Source organism: Lucilia sericata, unplaced genomic scaffold (assembly GCF_015586225.1).
Source record: "Lucilia sericata isolate MDLA Ls3-8-SP2 unplaced genomic scaffold, ASM1558622v1 Contig001382F_arrow, whole genome shotgun sequence".
NCBI lineage: Eukaryota > Metazoa > Arthropoda > Insecta > Diptera > Calliphoridae > Lucilia > Lucilia sericata.
In genome coordinates, this window is record NW_023995322.1 from 41,270 (window position 1) to 59,674 (window position 18,405).

General features: G+C 30.6%; 1 protein-coding gene across 1 annotated transcript in view; it reads right to left on the reverse strand.

Moving 5' to 3' along the window:
• LOC119611164 (sperm motility kinase 2B) overlaps window positions 1-18,405 on the reverse strand; it is an 82,181-nt gene that overhangs the window by 12,834 nt on the left and 50,942 nt on the right. The window contains exon 3 of the mRNA XM_037966664.1: window positions 253-989. The gene's annotated coding sequence lies outside the window, so the exon portion shown is untranslated. The remainder of the gene's footprint in view (window positions 1-252; window positions 990-18,405) is intronic.

Sequence of the window (18,405 nt, forward strand, 5' to 3'; positions counted from 1 at the left end):
TGGAAAAAAAAACATAAAATACCACAGAAAACTAAAAACAAAATGTAAATAAAACTGCACACAAAACACTTAAAATAAGAAACCAGCAAAAAAAGAATAAATAAAAAAACTGCTCTAAACCTTGAACTACAACCACAAGTATACAGTGAACTGTATACAAATTAAAGTTTATAGAAAATAAATAAAAAACAACAACAAATAAAAAAAAACTAAATGAAAAGTAAATAAATAATAAAACAAAATGTTCTTTACCTCGTGTCCGCATCTTGGATCGCATTGTAGAGCTTTGGTAAGCCGCTGATAAGGCGGTGTTGTATTGGCACACTTTGGCACTGACGCTGGCTCTAGAAAATCACCGTGGGTATCCACGACTGCGACTGTTTTTATAATAATGGTTTTTAGTTGAATTTAAATTATTTAGTTTTAAAATTTAAATTTTTGAACAGTTTTTTTTTCTTGAACTTTAACTATTTATTTTTGGTTTTGTAGATTTCTTTTATAATTTTTCGCATTAAAAAAAACAACAAAATTGCTCAATAGTTATTATGAATACATGTATGTGCTGTTTGTTTGTTTGTTGATTTCCGTTTTCCTGTTATGTACGCCTTAAGGTAGACTATATGATAAATTTAAATGTTTTTCTCTGTTGGGTTTTTTTTTTGTTATAATCACACACTTGTGTTATGTTTGTATTCATACATTTCTACACACACACACATAGAATTTATACACTAAACAATAACAAAACTTTCATACATTTTTATTATGCTCTGTTGTTGTTGTTTTCTTGTTTTTTTCTTTTGTTTGAGTGTTAGTTTGTTTTTCACCAACAAGGTGTTGGCTGGTTTTTATTGCTTCTCTGTTATTTTTTGTTTTTGTTGCCTTAACTGTTGTTATTGTTGTCAATGTTGTTTTATGTTTTTAGATTTTCTGCATATTTTTTTTTTCCAAAAGACTTTTTATTGTTTTTATGTCTTCATTTAATGGCTCTGCAAAGAGAAATAAAAAAAAATTACATTATTTCACAAATAAAGTCATTACATTATTTTGTTTTCTTTTTTTCTCTCTTAATTTCTTGTTATACTTAATCTCTAGTTTTTTCATAAATCCTCTATTAAATTTATTACATGTCATATAAAGTTATTAAAAACTTAAATCTTAAGGGTAAATAATACTAAAAGCTCTAAACAATTTTATACATTACAGTTTGAAAACATTAAATTGTATATTTTTTAAAGAAAATATATAAAAATTATGACTTTTTCATAAAATTGTTTATGAAAGAGAGACTTTTCTATAAAACTGCCTTAAATAAAATAAATCATGTTTATGAAAATAATAAATCGGATAGTTTTTTATAGAAAAGTGTTTTAAAAAGGATATATCTTTATATAAAAATGTCATAAAAATATAAAAAAAATAAATAAACTGTTTTAGCAGGATTCAGAAAAATATTTTTAGAAATAACTATTTAAAAAAACTTTCGCAGATAATTGCTTTTAAAAGAAACCCTTCAACTTAAAACACTTTTATAGAAAACCGTTTTACAATGAAACATTTATTTTAAATATTTTTCCCTGGGTCGAAAGAAGTTAACGTGCAAATTTCATCAAATTATCTCGAAAATTGAGACCTGTAGCGTGCGCACATGGTTTACGTGGACACAGACGGACAGACAGACGGACGGACAGACGAACATAGCTTAATCGAAAGTTATTCTGAGCCGATCGGTATACTTTAAGGTGGGTGTGAATCCAATATTCTTGGATGTTACAAACATCAGCACAAACGCATAATACCCTCCCTACTATAGTGGTGTAGGGTATAAAAATATTTAAACTGAATATAGAAAACTGGTTTAAGAAGCAAATTTCTATAGAAAGTGAGTATAAAACAGCATTCTGTTAGAAACAACCTACGGACAATAGTTAGTTAGTTAGTTAGTAGTTAGTTAGTTAGTTAGTTAGTTAGTAGTTAGTTAGTTAGTTAGTTAGTGTTAGTAGTTAGTTAGTTAGTAGTTAGTTAGTTAGTTAGTTAGTTAGTTAGTTAGTTAGTTAGTTAGTTAGTTAGTTAGTTAGTTAGTTAGTTAGTTAGTAGTTAGTTAGTTAGTTAGTTAGTTAGTTAGTTAGTTAGTAGTTAGTAGTTAGTTAGTTAGTTAGTTAGTTAGTTAGTTAGTTAGTTAGTTAGTTAGTTAGTTAGTTAGTTAGTTAGTTAGTTAGTTAGTTAGTTAGTTAGTTAGTTAGTTAGTTAGTTAGTAGTTAGTTAGTTAGTTAGTTAGTAGTTAGTTAGTTAGTTCGTTAGTTAGTTAGTTAGTTAGTTAGTTAGTTAGTTAGTTAAGTGTTAGTTAGTAGTTAGTAGTTAGTAGTTAGTTAGGTAGTTAGTTAGTAGTTAGTTAGTTAGTTAGTTAGTTAGTTAGTTAGTTAGTTAGTTAGTTAGTTAGGTCGTAGTAGTAGGTAGTTAGTTAGTTAGTAGTTAGTTAGTTAGTAGTAGTTAGTAGTTAGTTAGTTAGTTAGTTAGTTAGTTAGTTAGTTAGTTAGTTAGTTAGTTAGTAGTTAGTTAGTAGTTAGTTAGTAGTTAGTTAGTAGTTAGTTAGTTAGTTAGTTAGTGTAGTTAGTTAGTTAGTTAGTTAGTAGTTAGTTAGTTAGTTAGTTAGTTAGTTAGTTAGTTAGTGTAGTTAGTTAGTTAGTTAGTTAGTAGTAGTTTTAGTTAGTTAGTAGTAGTAGTTAGTTAGTTAGTTAGTTAGTTAGTTAGTTAGTTAGTTAGTTAGTTAGTAGTTAGTTAGTTAGTTAGTTAGTTAGTTAGTTAGGTAGTTAGTTAGTTAGTAGTAAGTTAAGTTAGTAGTAGTTAGTTAGTTAGTTAGTTAGTTAGTAGGTAGTTCGTTCGTTAGTTAGTTAGTTAGTAGTTAGTTAGTTAGTTAGTCAGTTATGGAAGACATGCATTTACTTACACAATGCCTTTTAGAAAATACCTTAGAAAATACCTTATAAGGAGGCCTATTCATAGGGAAACTATGGAAGCACTCTTTTCGACCAAAAAATGCGTTAAGTAAAAACTGTCAAAATAAATGTTCAGATGTATATAAAACTACCTTAAAATATTATAACATCTCTGCAACACCTTCAGTTAATACATTAGTGTTAGTTTATATATTTCACCATATTTGTGGCTATTACACAGATAAATTCTATTTAATACACCTATGTACATCTACATATCCATACCCGTCAAAAATACACATTCACCACAGCACAGCAGCAGTGTATGTATAATAAAATTACGTTTATAATCCCTATTATTGTTTAATTTATGGATGTGCAAAAAAGATTGTGTATAAAATTACGTTTAATTATTCATAATCTTGTATCATAAAAACTAATATAAATCATGTAAAATATTTAAGTGGCATAATTTGGTTTTAAGCTACTTCTAAGAAATAATATAATGGAAATTACAAAAATTAAATTTAGTAGGTAAAAAGTGTAGGTAACATTTAAACATTTAGAATAGGAGTAGACAATTAGCTACTTTTGTGTAAAACAATTTCTGTGTTCGGGCAGATTGCTAAGAATGTTTACTATAGAAAATGTATTTTATTTAGACAGTTGCCTATAAAATTTTTATAAAGTTTGTTGATTCGAAGAAATTTTTCATACAGAACTATGTTCAAAAAAATTTTGCATTGAAAATTGCCTCTGCAAATAAAACAATTTTTTTTATTTCTCTTAAACAAATTTCTTTTATAGATTCTTTTTATGCTCGAACAAATACATAATTAATCCTCCATCTTGCAAAATTTCCTTTAAATAAATATTTGAATTAACATAAATTTGCTCATTTACTCTAATTACAATTAACTACTAGAGCATAATTCTTAAACTTGTAGAAAGCAAATTTATTGATTAACGCCACAGCTCATTACTGGAAATAGAAGACAAGTAAAGAAAAACAAAACTTTTAATGAAATCCTTATTACTTGTATTTAATTTCCCAAATCAATTAGATAATAAAACTCGCAACCAAAACAGCAAACTTAATTATTAGCAAAATATTTTTCTATTTCGTTTCCGTTTCCATCTCCTTTATACTTTACACAAATCTTATGCAATTCAATAAATCTCCGAAAAAACTTGAAGAAGAAAAAAGTGCAAATGAAAAAATTATCAACTACATTTAAGATAAGACTAAAGGACCCCGAGTACTGAGTGTCAGGAATTAAAAAGGAAACGAGTAAAAACACAAAGTGGTATTACTCGCAAGATGAGCGAAATGGCAAAAAGAATTCCCAAAGTACTTAAAGAATTAAAAAAGAAAAATAAAGAAGAAATAAAGAAATGAGCAAGATACAATATACAGGACGATAGATAGACAAATAACTTAAACAACAAACTAAGTAACCGTACGAGCAGTTAAGTACTGACATAAGGTCTTAAGAGTGAGATCTAAATGAATTAGTTCTTAAAATATTTTGTTTATAGTAGGTAACTATTTAACTAAGTAAGTAAGTAACTAACTACTAACTAACTAACTAACTAACTAACTAACTAACTAACTAACTAACTAACTACTAACTACTAACTAACTAACTAACTAACTAACTAACTAACTAACTAACTAACTAACTAACTAACTAACTAACTACTAACTAACTAACTAACTAACTACTAACTAACTAACTAACTAACTAACTAACTACTAACTAACTAACTAACTACTAACTAACTAACTAACTAACTAACTAACTAACTACTAACTAACTAACTACTAACTAACTAACTAACTAACTAACTAACTAACTAACTACTAACTAACTAACTAACTAACTAACTAACTAACTAACTAACTAACTAACTAACTAACTAACTAACTACTACTAACTAACTACTAACTAACTAACTAACTAACTAACTAACTAACTAACTAACTAACTAACTAACTAACTAACTAACTACTAACTAACTAACTAACTAACTACTAACTAACTACTAACTAACTAACTAACTAACTAACTACTAACTAACTAACTAACTAACTAACTAACTACTAACTAACTAACTAACTAACTAACTAACTAACTAACTAACGAACTAACTAACTAACTAACTAACTACTAACTAACTAACTAACTAACTAACTAACTAACTAACTACTAACTAACTAACTAACTAACTAACTAACTAACTAACGAACTAACTAACTACTAACTAACTAACTAACTAACTAACTAACTAACTAACTAACTAACTAACTAACTAACTAACTAACTACTAACTAACTAACTAACTACTAACTAACTAACTAACTAACTAACTAACTAACTAACTAACTAACTAACTAACTAACGAACTAACTAACTAACTAACTAACTAACTAACTAACTAACTAACTAACTAACTAACTAACTAACTAACTAACTAACTAACTAACTAACTAACTAACTAACTAACTAACTAACTAACTAACTAACTAACTAACTAACTAACTAACTAACTAACTAACTAACTAACTAACTAACTAACTAACTAACTAACTAACTAACTAACTAACTAACTAACTAACTAACTAACTAACTAACTAACTAACTAACTAACTAACTAACTAACTAACTAACTAACTAACTAACTAACTAACTAACTAACTAACTAACTAACTAACTACTAACTAACTAACTAACTAACTAACTAACTAACTAACTAACTAACTAACTACTAACTAACTAACTAACTAACTAACTAACTAACTAACTAACTACTAACTAACTAACTAACTAACTAACTAACTAACTAACTAACTAACTAACTAACTAACTAACTAACTAACTAACTAACTAACTAACTACTAACTAACTAACTAACTAACTAACTAACTAACTAACTAACTAACTAACTAACTAACTAACTAACTAACTAACTAACTAACTAACTAACTAACTAACTAACTAACTAACTAACTAACTAACTAACTAACTAACTAACTAACTAACTACTACTAACTAACTAACTAACTAACTAACTAACTAACTAACTAACTAACTAACTCTAACTAACTAACTAACTAACTAACTAACTAACTAACTAACTAACTACTAACTAACTAACTAACTAAACTAACTAACTAACTAACTAACTAACTAACTAACTAACTAACTAAACTAACTACTAAAACTAACTAACTAACTAACTACTAACTAACTAACTAACCTAACTAACTAACTAACTAACTAACTAACTAACTAACTAACTAACTAACTAACTAACTAACTAACTAACTAACTAACTAACTAACTAACTAACCTAACTAACTAACTAACTAACTAACTAACTAACTAACTAACTAACTAACTAACTAACTTAATAACTTACTAACTTACTAACTTACTAACTAACTAACCGAACTAGCTAGAAAAGTGTTTCTTTAGACAGTTTCATAAAGAAAAAAGTTTGCAATAGAAATTTTTCTACAGAACGTTTTACGTTAAAATCACACAGTTTTATAAAGAAACGAGTTTTCTTTAGAAATATATGTTCATTAACGACTTTTTTATAGAAAATATCATCAACAGACAGTTTTCTATAAAAAAGTGTAAAGTTTTCTTTGGGAAACTGAATTCAATGAATTGTTTTCCATACACAGTTTTATATAGAAAAGAGGTTTTCATAGAAATTATTAATTATTATTAAAAAGTTTCTTATAGACAACGTTTCTTCATTATGACAAAGTTTTGCATTGGACTCTGTAAATGTATCTTCATGACATGATTTTCTATCGAAAAGTGTTTTCATTTTTCAATTTTTTATTGAAAATTATCTTCATTGGAGAGTTTTCTATTGGAAAGTGTACATAAAGAATGCTTTCATTAACGATTTTTCTAGAAAAACATACTTCCATTTGACAGCTTCCTATATAAATGTGCTTTCTTTACATCATTCTCTATAGGAAATTAAGTTTTTTACATTTCTTTTCAATAACTTTTGACAGTTTCAAATAGTAAGGTGTCTTATTTTCTATGGAAAATTTATTTATTTTTCCTTTTAGAAAATTGACTTTATTAAAACAGTAATATACTTATGTATATGTATAACATTCTCCATGTTTTGTTATAAATTCATTTAATCCTATTTATTTAGTTTATACAATTTTCCTTATAAAATATTCGCTTTTAATAAATTCTACAATTTTATTAACATGTCAAAAGTGTAAAATGATTTGCCACAAGATTTATGTAAACAAAAAAACATACATACACTTTGGGCTCCAGCAAACATGAGACATGATGACGCCAAAAAGCCCAGAAGATATTATGTAATAAAACACAATTTTCTTATTAAATTTTTGTAATGCAACGGCAGAGCAGCATCAGTATGACAAGAAGCAGGGACAAATAGCAATTTTCCTTTTTTTTTTTATTAAAATTAACACTTAGAAACACACAGATTCACAGTGTAGGAAGGTATTTATAGCAACACACACTCACACACACACAGTACAAAGGAAACGGAAATATGAAATAAAAGTGCAAATGTACATTAAAGTTTTGTGCCGGCATGTGTATCCTAAACAGGTACACAAACAACAACAACAACTAAGTAAGTACTTATTTGTTAAGTAAGAAAAACAAACAAGAAATTTTCCACAAAAAGAACAGAAGAAAATAAAAATGATTTTCTTATCTTAAATATGACACGTACGCTTTTCATATGTACAGAATGATACATTTTCTTTTAAGGAAAATAACAAATATTTGTCTGTATATATTTCCATTTAACTGTAGTTATTTACTGTCACAGTTACACTTATAAATAAATAAAATAGCGTTAAACTGACATATTTTTCCACTTAGAAATTTTTATATTTTCTTCTCTTTGCTATATAGAGTGAAATCTTATGAAGAAAATAAAACTTTTTTACCACAAAAAAATTGTTGAAATCTAAAAGAAGATTAGAAATATTAAATGGAATAAATATAAGTGCAAAAAAATTATTTGCAATAAAATGCAAAATATTTCAATTTGTAATCTGATGAAGCTTAGGGGTACTATTCCTTACAAATATAACATTTTTAATGTTGACAATATGTTGAAGGACTACTGGTCATTTGTGAAAAAATAGTATTTTATATTCTTCTAGGTTGGCTTATTCAGAAGCGAAAAATTGTAATCAAATTGCAAATCAGACGGAGTATTTCCCGGTTAGAAAAACACTCCTGACATTCGCCAAAAGAATAAGGGATAATGGTAATTCTTCAATTCCAACAACTTTCAGGGATTATCACACAATAATTGACCAGATTGTTAAATAAGTATCTAACTATAGACGAGATTTTAGAGACTAGACTAGACTATAGACTAGACTATAGACTAGACTATAGACTGACTATAGACTAGACCTAGACTAGACTAGGACTAGACTACTATAGACTAGAGACTAGACTATAGACTACTATAGACTAGACTATAGACTAGACTATAGACTAGACTATAGACTAGACTATAGACTAGACTATAGACTAGACTATAGACAGACTATAGACTAGACTATAGACTAGAATATAGACTAGACTATAGACTAGACTATAGACTAGACTATAGACTAGACTATAGACTAGACTATAGACTAGACTATAGACTAGACTATAGACTAGACCTATAAGACTAGACTAAAATAGACTAGACTATAGACTAGACTATTAGACTAGACTATAGACTAGAACTATAGACTAGAACTATAGACTAGACTATAGACTAGACTATTAGACTAGACTATAGACTAGACCTATAGACTAGACTATAGACTAGACTATAGACTAACTAAGACTAGACTATAGACTAGACTATAGACTAGACTATAGACTAGACTATAGACTAGGCTATAGACTAGACTATAGACTAGACTATAGACTAGACTATAGACTAGACTATAGACTAGACTATAGACTAGACTATAGACTAGACTATAGACTAGACTATAGACTAGACTATAGACTAGACTATAGACTAGACTATAGACTAGACTATAGACTAGACTATAGACTAGACTATAGACTAGACTATAGACTAGACTATAGACTAGACTATAGACTAGACTATAGACTAGACTATACTATAGACTAGACTATAGACTAGACTATAGACTAGACTATAGACTAGACTATAGACTAGACTATAGACTAGACTATAGACTAGACTATAGACTAGACTATAGACTAGACTATAGAGACTAAGACTAGACTATAGACTAGACTATAGACTAGACTATAGACTAGACTATAGACTAGACTATAGACTAGACTATAGACTAGACTATAGACTAGACTATAGACTAGACTATAGACTAGACTATAGACTAGACTATAGACTAGACTATAGACTAGACTATAGACTAGACTATAGACTAGACTATAGACTAGACTATAGACTAGACTATAGACTAGACTATAGACTAGACTATAGACTAGACTATAGACTAGACTATAGAACTAGACTATAGACTAGACTATAGACTAGACTATAGACTAGACTATAGACTAGACTAGACTAGACTATAGACTAGACTATAGACTAGACTATAGACTAGACTATAGACTAGACTATAGACTAGACTAGACTAGACTATAGACTAGACTATAGACTAGACTATAGACTAGACTATAGACTAGACTATAGACTAGACTATAGACTAGACTAGACTAGACTATAGACTAGACTATAGACTAGACTATAGACTAGACTATAGACTAGACTATAGACTAGACTATAGACCAGACTATAGACTAGACTATAGACTAGACTATAGACTAGACTATAGACTAGACTATAGACTAGACTATAGACTAGACTATAGACTAGACTATAGACTAGACTATAGACTAGACTATAGACTAGACTATAGACTAGACTATAGACTAGACTATAGACTAGACTATAGACTTAAATCAAATCATATAATTTGTCGCTAGCCGACCGAATACTTAAGGAAGCAAATGTTCTTATCGGTATCCAGCTGTATCGGTTCTGTGGAGTACTTTCTCACTGTAGGGTGAATCGATATTACAATGGAACCTGTTCTCTGTATAAAAATTCTCTATTTGGGAACCTCTTAGCGATAAAAATAGGTTTGTGTATTTATTATGTTACTTTTTTTCGCATTGTTTTACTTTCTTCTTATTAACTTTTTATTTCAATCCACTTTCTTTACAACTGCAGAGGTATGTGTTTTTGTAAACGGCCTAGTTGTTGTATTTTATTTTTTCATTTCTATTGTTTGAAGGCTTTAGACATTTTGTTATGGGCATATTTTGTTTCCTGTTGGCAGAGATTAAAGTCATCAGGTAAATGGATTCACGTTCAAGTTTGTATACATTGTTGTATGGATAGTGGAAGAGACTAACAATCTGGTAGGTATTTGAATATTATTTTTTTCTTCCGAAGATCTACAGCAAACAAGATGCTTATTTTATGAGAGGGAAAGATTAGAAATTATGAAGAATAATTCATTAGAAGAATGAAAAATAAACACGCAAACAAACATGGAAGCAAAAAATATGTATATTATAGTATAATGTATGGAAAATAGAAATTCGTGTTTAAGAAGGCATGTAAGGAAGTAATAATAAGGCGAGTTGTGCTGTAATAAAAAATGTAGCTGTTAAGGTTGTTAAGTTTTAAAGTAAAACCTGCATAATCTTAGTTACTACATATATATATATAGAGTATAAATTCTGTATTAGATATTTAAGTTATGAATAAATTAACGTGTAACCACTTAACAAGTACAGGCAACAACTTTAACATAATTGTTTGTGCATGAACAAATTTAATAAAATAATAAAGCATACTTTAGGGGCTGTTAGTATATAATTTAATTAAAGTATAACTTAAGTAGAGCTGATAATTAAATCAAGATGATTAATATATGTTAAGGGGAGAAAATAACTTTCAAATAAGAAACTGAGATTTCTGTTAAATTTTTTATATTGTTGAAGAATGTTTGTTTAAAAAAACATAATAAATGTTGCCTAATTTAAGGGGTTAGTTATGTTAATAAATGCCTAACACTTACCCTTAAAAATTAATTCAATTTAGAAAAACTCATTCATTCAAACAAGTTTGTTCAGTCAATTTATAACCATAAAATACAAATGTTAAAATATACATTTTCTGTTAGTGTTTAAACAATTTTCCATCATTTATATGGGTTTTCAAACAAGTAAACTTTTAACCCACAAAACCCAAAAAAAAAATGTTGCCTTCATTATGACTCCTGCCTAAACGCAACATGCTGTATCATTTCTGATCCCTAGCTCGCCTTCTTAACAGTGAAAAAAGGCCAAAAACTTAAATAAATTCTCAAATTCTTGCACTTTTTATTGTAAACGTAGAAGCACCAAAATTATAAATAAAACTTCTAAACTAAACAGCCCGCAACCCTACCATCCTCACTTCACCTTTTTGTGGCTTCTATAATAAAAACAACTACATCAATAACAACTTTAACAACCTCAACTCACGTGTTTTATTTTTCGTAACGTAAAAAGCTTGTGGCAACAAAATTTTGTGGCTTCAAATGTATATTTTGTTGGTAAATATTGTTTTTTCATCAACATAAAAAGAGAAGAGAAGCATCCAAGGAAACCCATAAAAATTCCAACTGAAAGGGTTAAAAAGGTAAAAATACCTAAAAAAAACTACATATAGACTTGTAATAAAAATAAATAAATTAGTTTTTGAAAAAACGTGCCAGCATCCATAAACAGTGTAAATGTAATGAATATTTGTTAGCAGTAATTTTGTAATTTAGTTTAAAATGAATTTTTGTTTCACTTCCTTAATATTATGTATTACATCCCAGCAAAAACTCGTTAATGACTTGTACTTACAAAACAACTTTCATTTCAATGATTACAACATTAGTTTTAAGCTCTCTTATGATGCCTTACATATGATCAAATACATAAGCACTTTATCGCGCTCTAGTATCTGTTCTTTTACACACACACAAAGAAAATAGTTGTTGTGAGTATGACAGCGAACTAACGAACAAAAGGTCCAGGTTCGTATTATGTCTGAGTACTTATTTAAGTTGTTATTTGTAAGCGAGAGTGGTAAGTACTTGCCTTTAATGTCATCACACCGTATTTAAATAATGAGTTAAAATAGGGAAATGTAGTTTTTTAACTCATTTCTTATCAGTGTAAGTTTTTGCTGGGATATTTTTGAAATGTCCCGACATAAAAGCGTTGAACTAAAAAACGTGTGAATTCAAAGAGAAATGTATGTACTACATACTTAGTCTAGTATCTGGAGTCTGAGTTTCACTGAAGATGCTATAACCACCAACACCTTGGATCGGCATGGCATATCGTAGGCAGACTTTCTAAACATTACTCCTACATTCCGATAATGACTTCAATTAACTCTACGATAAGGTAATTTGTAAAAGAGTAATCCTTTACAAAATCGACATGTACGAGCCGCTGAATGTTAAAAATTCTAATAGGGCTTCAAACGTCTAGGATCTTTCAAAAAAGACACGAAAGAATGTCAATGCGCTTTAACTGAGTAACAGTCATGACGGCTTAATCTTACAAAGGTCCTTTGCATCCACTGAGTGAAGTCTAGACGGTCCACCAATCGCCTCCGAGTGGCGTTAATGAAGAACACTCAAGTGGCAATTTTTGTACTGTCGGCATTATGTTCAAGCACTTCGCTGAAATACTTGAGCTCTCTAATCCCTTGCCAGGCAATTATGTTGCGGAATGACAGACTGCATGAAACCAATCGTAATATATACCCCAAAAAGGAAGAGACAATTACCAACCAGAACAATAGAGAAGAGTTCCCACAAACCCCGACATCGTGTTGTGTTACTTTTTCTCGAACTTGATGTCCGAAACGAATCGAAGGAATGATAGACTGTATGAAACCAATCGTAATATATACCTCAACAAGGAAGATTTCCCACAAACCCTAAAATCGCACCAGTTGTATTACCATTTCTCGAACATGATATCCGAAACGAACCAACAGGATTCGAAGGAATGACAGACAGTATGAAACCAATCGTAATGCATATCCCAACAAGGAGGAGACAATTACTAACCATATCAATAGAGAGGAGTTTCCACAAACCCTAAAATCGCACCTGTTGTATTACTATTTCTCGAACATGATATCCGAAATGAACCAACAGGACTCGAAGGAATGACGGACAGTATGAAACCAATCGTAATGCATATCCCAATAAGGAGGAGACAATTACCAACCATATCAATAGAGAGGAGTTTCCACAAACCCTAAAATCGCACCTGTTGTATTACTATTTCTCGAACATGATATCCGAAATGAACCAACAGGACTCGAAGGAATGACGGACAGTATGAAACCAATCGTAATGAATATCCCAACAAGGAGGAGAGAATTATCAACCGGATCAATAGAGAGAAGTTCCCACAAACCCTAAAATCGCACCAGTTGTATCACTATTTCTCGAACATAATATCTGAAACGAACCAACAGGATTCGAAGGCTGTTATGAGCGATGTCTCCAATTTTCCATTCAAACATATTTCTCAAATCTTTAAAGCCCTTGCAACCACACCACAATTTTCCATTGATTCGACAACAGCACCTAAAGACATGTTTGCTAGATCGAAATACTATACTCTTTTATGTCAAGATAGTATGACAAAGGACATAATAAGGAAGATCACATGGAACTTCATCGAAGTAAAAAGAAATACTCTAAATACTTATCAGTACTAAACTCCTGGGAGTTGAAGGAGATTTTTCATTAAATATCACCAATTTACATCAGTTCCATTCTCTGATCAGAAAGATCTACATACATCATATATATAATGATAGGCAACTACCAAATCTCAACCTGACAACTCCGCAACATGCACTGGGCCACTACTATACGAAGGGTAAGAGATAACCAACCGTTTCAGGATGTTCCCACAGCACATTGTTGCATTGTGACATCACCTAATGACATCTAAAGTAGGGATGCCAAACGGGACTGGCTTTTACAAATCCCGGGATTCGGGATTTTGAAAATTGCAATCCCGGGATCCCGGGATATTTCGGGATCCCGGGATTTTTCGGGATCCCGGGATTTTTCGGGATTTCGGGATTTTACGGGATTTCGGGATTACATGAACTTAATTATTTTATATATGAAAAACTTTAAATCATCATATTTGTAAAGAAAATTGTTTAATTTTGTGGAAATTTAGCAGACAGAAGATATATTTAAATTAAAACAATCCAATTAATTCCAATTTTTAAATAAAAACTTTCAGAGTTGCATAATTTCTGAAACTTTTTAAATACATACTTACTTCCTAAATAAAAATAAATATCAAGTTCCGAAATTAGACATAATCACTTTTTAAAACCTCATACTGTTCCATGTGAACTAATAATTATAACAGATACCAATTCAATTATTCGAACATCAATTTAGAACCTCTATTGAAAAATAAAGTTTGTATTCGACTGTGCCGAAATTAAATACCCACCATCAAAATATTGTAATGTATTGATATTAATATGAGCATCAATGTGATTTTCAGAGGAGGTCCAATTAGGTTTTCTTGTGTCAATTTTGGTCCAAATTTGCAGCCCAAATAGAATGAGTCTTCTAACTCGTGTTTTCAGCTTACAGACACAGAATGTGTATACTTTTTGGGTCGGTATACGACCAACATTTCGATGTGTTAACAAGTAAAAAGTTATAGTTGGGCGATGCCTACCATATAATACCCTACACCTGTTATAAAAATAAAATGTGATTTATTGTTCATAATAAAGCATCTAAGTTGAATTGTACCTTGCCTCAGATATACTTTAGCTATTTTTTGTTGAATAAAATTGTGTACATGTAAGTCATATTTCGAAGGGGGCTTTGTATAGGGGCTAGGGTCAAATGAGGCCGTATCATCAAAAAATACATCAGGGTCATGAAGGCTAGTATAGAACTTGGTTTTGCAGCTTTTTGTCGAGATACGAGTATATTGAACATAATTATGAACTTAAAAGCCCTATTCGGGGGGTTCAGTTGTATGGGGGCTAGGTCAAACATTGGACCGATGTTATCCATTTTCAATAGGATCCGTCTCTAGTACAATAGAAGATCATGCAAAATTTCATTTAATTATCTTCAAAATTACTGTACAAGGTTTACACGGACGGACGGACATAGCTAAATCGACTCAGAAAATGATTCTGAGCCGATTGGTATACTTTAAGGTGGGTATAGGACCAATATTATTGTGCGTAACAAACATCAGCACAAACCCAATATACCCTCCCCACTAAAGTGTTGTAGGGTATAAAAACGAAGTGAATAAATAAATTTATATGTGCTATGTGTATTTAATCATACCACTTTAAAAAATAAAAGGTTCAAATATGTATGAAATTAGCTCTGCGGAATTTTGTTTTGCATGAGTCGAAAATAAAATAAGATCGTAATTTTCAAATTAATGAAAATTATGGCTCAAAAAAAGAAAATAAAAACAGTTTTTTGAAACAAATCCCGGGATTTATTTTGAAAAATCCCGGGTTTCGGGATATCCTAATCCCGAAAAAATCCCGGGATTTATTTTCCAAATCCCGGGATTCGGGATTTGCCAATCCCGAAAAATCCCGGGATTTTCGGGATCGGGATTTCGGGATTGGCATCCCTAATCTAAAGCTAAAGAAGCTTCATATATAAAGATCAACTAAGGGTTATTAAGCAAAATACCTAGGACATTACGCGTTTTTTAATTACCGAAGTCTACTAAAAGATCATTGACGACCCATACTTAATCAGAATAATCTTATTGCATTCAAGGAGATGGCGAATTCTGGTCCAACATAGGAATTAAACCCTTCTGGACCAGATCCCTTTCTGAAACATCTACCAATTTTGGATGATGAACACACACTAACACTTATTAAACTTCGGAATAGGGGACTGGTTTTGAATTGATTATGAATCCCTTTAACTCCTATCCAAAGAGATTCTCCTCTTTAAGTGTTTTTAGGCATTGGATCTAATATGATACCCAATACCAATTACTGATCGAATATAAATTTTAAAACATTATATCGAGGGTACATTATTTCAATTAAGAATTTAATTTACATTTTAAAAATTTAAGTCTTCTATTTTCAATAATTTTTGTTTCAGTCTTTTAATAATATTCCATATTTAACGCTTTAATGCCCAATGATTTTTTGGCCATTAATAAATCCATTTTCCAATTCTTTAGAAATTTCCTCAAGCGTTAGAACACTTATGATGAACATTAAATATATGTATGTGTAGAGAAAAAAGGAAAATATGTATTAAGTATAAACCAAAAGTAAAAAAATTCACTTTACATTATCCCTAAAAGTAAAAACATGTGAATTTATGGTACCCTTATTCTAAGAAAAAAGGCTAAATAAATAAAATAAAGGTAAGTAAGTCGATTAGTATGGCAGAATGAGAATAAATGAGTCTGATTGCTTTTACAGATCGTTACTGTTAAAAATTGCAGACATAAACCCATTTCATTGCCATTTATAACTTAAAATAACATAATAAAAATACAATATAAAATTATAGAAACGTTACTGACTAGCTGACAGACTCATCACAGTACAGCCTAAATGCCTAAAGCTAAAGATTTTTTTTTTATTTTAAAGTTGAAAAAAAAAAACACTGGAACTTGATAATACCCTATCCTGATTGAGTAAGAGTCTTTTAAAAGAAAAATTTTTTGGTACTTTTTGGTTGTTCAAATGGTAATTTTTGAGAATCTATAAGAGGATACTTTTTAGTACTCTTCCGTTCTTTAAATGGTACTTTTGGAATATTCAATAATATGGAACTAAGTTAGGTTACGTTGATAGGAGGATGTATACTACATCAAATCCAAAGAAATACACCTAGGCCACTATTGGGCCTGTTGTGCGCCCCTTTTCATGAAAAAAAAAATTGTTCATTGAGAATATTATTTTTCAATGGTCAGAAACTCAGATTCCTGGACGTAATTCCTAAGAATTTTCCAATCAGTGTTTATCAGGAATGTTATTTCCAGAATAACATCACTACCAAGATACTTGGATCTAACTTCGACGAATACTTGACATTGGCAAAGAAAGTGCTCCAGAGTTTCACTGTCCTCTCCACATGCTCTACATTCGTCTCGGATCCGCACGGCCAATTTTGAAGATATGTGCTCGTAATCCTGTGTGTCCACTCGGAATACGTACGTACCATCATACTAACTTCAGACTTGCTCATTTTGAGGAGATTTCTCTTCTTATTCTCATCAGGGTCACCCCATAGTATCTCTGTCGATCTACCCACCGTTTCATTATTCCAAGAGGCCTTATGGGATTCTCTCACCCATATTTTTAATTCAGCTTTTGTTGCGTCGAATTGTTTTGCGTTCTCCAGGTTAACTACATCAAGCTCCCTTCCCTTTAAAGCTATTACATTCGCCCTTTCGTTGCCGACTACTCCCGAGTGTACTGGTACCCATATGATGTAAACCGTACCTCTGGGAAAGTATTCAGTTAAAGCTTTCTTACAATCCAATACGATCTTAGATTTAATTCTATCACCTGATATCGCCCTAATTGCCTTCTGGCTCTCGGTGAATATAATAAGGACCGTGGGCGCCTTATTTATTCTAATCCAATTTACACATTCCGTTATTGCTCGGACTTCTGCCTTGAAGCTTGTGTTATGATTAGGTAAACGGTGGTATATTTCTGTTTCTGGGTCTTCAATATAGAACCCCAGGCCCACTATATCCCCCAATTTATAGCCATCCGTATAACAACGGATTCCTACTGGTATTTGCTCTAGTTTTCCGCTTGACCAAGATATTCTATCTGGGATCAGCGTTTCAAAGTGTCCGACATATTCTGTGTCTGGTATTGGACTAGCACATATGGAATTTAACATACACGGTCCTTATTGAATGAAAAAGAGTAACATATAGGAGAGATCTTTTTGGCACATACTTTTTTATTCTTACAATGACTGAGTTATTTGACGATTCACCACTACCACCCTGTGTTTCTATTACGCACTTGGCAATGGTTCTGCTGGTCCATGTTAAAGCTCTTTGCTGCGAAATGCTAAAACTTGACATCCGTTTACAACCACGCAGATGGGATGACCTCTGCTGATTAGGCAACAGCAGCTAGAGTCGTAATCGGTATATCGAAATACGAATCCATCAATTAAGCCAAACCAACATTCTTATTCACAGAGAACACACTGTGGTAAGACTGGTGTAAACAGTGTAAACCCTCTGAAGATACCATCCGACACACTTAATCTTGGTATACGGATGGGTGAGACCCACATATCCCTACATCTACCCCGAATCACACACACTTGACTCCAACTTATTTCCAA